The sequence below is a fragment of the Sturnira hondurensis genome, unplaced genomic scaffold (assembly GCF_014824575.4).
Source record: "Sturnira hondurensis isolate 20B ecotype Veracruz unplaced genomic scaffold, ASM1482457v3 Scaffold0008860, whole genome shotgun sequence".
In the NCBI taxonomy this organism is placed as follows: Eukaryota; Metazoa; Chordata; class Mammalia; order Chiroptera; family Phyllostomidae; genus Sturnira; species Sturnira hondurensis.
The window spans coordinates 4,550,314-4,554,627 of NW_028081491.1; the positions used below are offsets into that span (position 1 = coordinate 4,550,314).

The following is a 4,314-nucleotide window of genomic DNA, read 5'->3' on the forward strand; positions in this document are numbered from 1 at the left end:
ACCTCAGCCATTTCTATGCACCTCAAATGAATCCTCCCTCTTTGTGCATGGGGTGGCCACTGCCCTTGGCCTGGCCTTTACAGTGCTCCTGGACAACTTCTTCCCGTCTCTCCCCATGTCCAGCCATGTGTGGCTTTTTTCTGAATGCTGAGATCCTGCCTGCTGCTGGGAAGTTTCCTGAAAACCAGCATTCTTTTCCCAACTCACCCTGTAGGGTCTGATGCAAACCCAGGTGGGAAATGACCAGGCCTGAGGAGAGAGATTGGAACAGTGACGTAAACATATCTCTTCTCTCCAGGTCAGGTCTGGTGAGGCCTGTCCAATACCACCCATCCATGCAGAAAGCAGGGCAGGGGACAGGGTGGGGTACATGCCCCTTTTGAGGAGGTCTTCTTGGCTAGGAGCACTGATGGTGATCTCTCATGGAAAATCATAAAGACCCCTTTCATTCACTGGAGAGACCATACCTTTCAGGTTACAGAGAACCAGGAGTGAGTTTTGCCCAGTTTATGCACAAGGATCTGGTGTAAGTCAGAGATGAAATCTGAGGGACTTAACTTTCCCTGCACAGTCTGAATTTAAGAAAAACTAGGAGCTGAGCCCATGCTGCCTATAGGTACAAATGACATCAGTTACATTTCACCTTCCTTCCTCCCTGACTATTCTGTGAAGAAAGGACCAGTGCATTCACCAACTGTCAGGAATAGTAAATGATGATGCCGCAGCCTCTGGGTGCTACCACATCCATCTACTTGTCCCCCATTGCCAGGCAAGGCCTGGGGAGGCCTCCTGGCCCCTGGCCCCTGCCTTGTAGCCTGAAATGTCTAAAATCAGTTCTTCGTCACACCACAGGTTTTGATCCAAACCACTTAGGTGTTAGTCAGTATACAACTTTCTAGCTTACAATCCCAGGGCACTCCACACCCCTTTCTTTTCCTTTCCCAAATGACAGTGTCAACTGCATAGGGGAGTAATTCTCATGTTTCTGTTCATAAGAGGATGTTCTGGATTTCCTAGGGCTGGGAGAGAGGTGGGCAGGGCTGTGTGGCAGGGTACACCATGGCTGTCCTGTTCAGGTAGAGCAGAATAAAGACTGAATGTTGACCTAAGGGGCAGTGGCAAGGTTTCCCATCTGACTGGGTCTTTCTGCCTCTAAGACACCTTACAACATGTGAAATCCATACTAGAATAGATTCACAAGTATGAATTGGCCTTCACACATGCCAGATTGTGGTAGAGACTAGAGAGAAGACATTGACTGATTCACCAACCACCTGCCATACAAGGGGAACAGAATTTGCCTGCACCAAGGTGCTTATCGAGTAGGGTTGTTTTTTTTTTCTTTGAAATAAGACCTTAGCATTTACAAGCTTCCTGCAGAAGCAAAAGAACTAAAAGGAACAGTTTCTTGCTTTCTCTCTTTGTTTTTTTTTTTTTTTATATTCCCTGCAGGAAATTTGTGTTCATCATGGGGAAGTTCTCTAGGGAATTGGTATTTTGTAGGAAATGCTTTGGGATATGCCACTGGAAGGGAGACTCACCAAGGTTCTGTGCCTCTGGTCTTCTCATACTGGCCAGCTCCCCCCTCCTCTCCCAGGCTCCTCTGTGCTGTCTACCAAGCAGCTGATCAGAGTACACCTGAAAGGCAGAAGGTAGAGCCTGAGGTAGGATTGAGGTGGGGTTGAGTTGCAGCCCTCATACTTTCTAGGTTTAGAGCCTGGGCAGTGTTTTCTCTTAGACCTTAGGTCTCTTAATTACAGGATGGGATATTGAGATAGGTAAGACAGCCAGAATCTAAGAAAATTCCTTGGCAAATAGAATACAGAAACAGACAAATGGCTGACCACAATAGCCATGCAATTTACAGCCAGGTGCAGATGGTCACCAGAACAGAAAGCCCTACTGTTTAGCAGGGAACAAAACTGGGAAAACAAGGACCTCGGCCCCAGGGTAACCTTTCCTGCCCTGGCCTTTCCTCCCTGGAGATAATGTCTAGGTCTCAGTTATATTTCAGCTCCTGGCCTAGAAGCACAGCAAAACCAGGTGAACAATGCCATAATCTACTAAAGACCCTGCCCTGTCACTAACCAATCAGTGGAGACCATGACTCTGAAAGAGCACACCAGGAGAACTGATGAATATTCTACTGAAACCCTCCCGGAGACCTTCTCTAAGATTCCTGCCTCAAAGACAAAGAAAAGCCTCAAGACAAAAGACCCAGGGCAAGCACTCTTCCTCTGGGGAGCAGCTCAAGCCATTCTCTTTCCCTCCTTCTTCTGCTGCTTTCTTGACAGGCACACATCTCCTGAACTCTAAGGCAGTGGACAGTGGCAGTTTGTCCCAGGCTGACCCCCTTATCCTGCCCCTAAAACCCAAATTTCTCTGATTTCCCAGTGAGCTAAGGCAGTTCAACCTAGGCTCTCTTGTTGCTTCTTCTATGCTAAACCTTCCCTTGTTTCACTGTCCCCAAGTTTAATAAATGTGTCCTCATAGTCACCTGGACTTGTGTTGTAAAATCTTTCCTACACCAGGTCAAAAACCCACACACTACAGCTGGCTGTAGGCAGACTCAGTCAGGACCAGGCCCCCTTTTTGACAACAATTATGAGTGGCCATTCCAGCTAGGAAGATAACAGTTTCAAGCATAAAAATAAACACAAAAGAGAAAAGAGACTGTTCTGCCATTAATACAGGAAAGAAAGGTACTATAGACAAAATGTGAAAGGTAAATGCCAAATGGGTGGGTGGGGAGGGGGGTAGTGAGATGATTTATAATGGCAGATGAATTAATAAATTTAGATAATGATGAATTGTACTCAGCAAAATGAAAGTTCCTGTAAATGGGCAATAAACATGTCTAAAAAGTCATTGTTCTAAATTTTAAAAGAAACACAACATAAAATAGTGAAACACCATCTTGTGCCTATTATACTGGAATGAAAACTAAAAACATTCATCACATGTGGTCAAATCTCACCAACAATTGGAGAGATTCTGAAGAAAATCATCCCTACCTTGGAAGAGGCCCTGCAGTTGACATCACCCACTGCACCCAGCCAGCTCCCTCTCAAAACTCATGCTGTGGAATGTTTAAATTATCAATGATATAAAGAAAGGAACTTTGCAAATTGAGACTCTTGATTCATCAGAGTCTGGCAGGAAGAATTTTGGGTGATGAAGGAACTAAAACCAAAGAGAACACTCAGACCAAATCAAGCTTTTCCAGGGATGCTGCCCTCACTCCCCTGACAGAGTTGTTCTTATTGGAGGAAACCTGATAGTGTTGTAGAGTGCGTAAGATCATCCCTGATCAGTGTCGTATTACAGTCTCCCATCAAAGACGTGCACAGCCTTATGATTCCCAATTTTTACGATGAAACTTATGATTATGGTGGCTTTACAATGATGTCTGATCACTGCCATGGATGTCCTATGGGATTTTCCATGTGGGAAAGAGGTGGTTTTCACAGATTGCCTCCTGGTCAAGGTGCGCATTCAATGCCTCCATCTAGAAGAGATTATGATGATAGGAGCCCTCAGTGAGAACCTCCTCTCCCTCCTCCTGGGTGAGGTGGCCAGGTAGTAGCAGAGTTCCAAATGAATCTACCTCTTCCTCCACCACTGCTACCACCAAGAGGAGGAGAACTAATGGTCTATGACAAAAGGGAAAGACCTGGGGACATTTTTGATGACACGGTTGGTTTCATTATAGATGAACCTTGGGAGCCCTTCAGAATTGCCAATAGCTTATGAACTACAGGGTGGCTCTGGATATGATTATTCCTAATTTATCCTATACAGGGGGCTGTGGCTCACATGGTGATCTTGGTGGAGCTATTACTACTGCACAGGTAACTGTTCCCAAAGATTTGACTGGATATACTATTGGCAAAGGTGGTAAGAAGATTAAACAAATTCATCATGAGTCAGGAGCTTGGATCAAAAAGAAGACTTTTAGAAGGGTCCAAAAATGAGACCATTACCACTACATAAACACAGGACCAGATACAGAATGCACAGTATTTGCTGCACAACAGTATGAAGCAATATTTTGGATGGTTTTTCTAAGACTAGTGAAGAACTGAAGGAGTCTTACACCTTTTAAAAAAAATCTGCTTCTGTTTAAAAATACCAACATTCTGCTTCACAGGTGTTTCTGCATTTGAGGTGTAGTGGAATCTTTGCTGTTCACCCAATGCAATGTTTTAGTTCCTTACAAACAGGTTGAGTTGTGGATGGATGTACAAAAAGCTGACAATGAAATTTTGAAACAGCAGCAGAGTGAATTTTAATTTTTGTTCATTGTTGGTGGTC

The 4,314-nt window shown here is 44.6% G+C and overlaps 1 pseudogene; it reads left to right on the plus strand.

Annotated features, from left to right (window-relative positions):
- Window positions 1-2,982: 2,982 nt before the first annotated feature.
- On the plus strand, window positions 2,983-4,068 carry LOC118993697 (heterogeneous nuclear ribonucleoprotein K-like; annotated as a pseudogene).
- The last annotated feature ends 246 nt before the right edge of the window (window positions 4,069-4,314 follow it).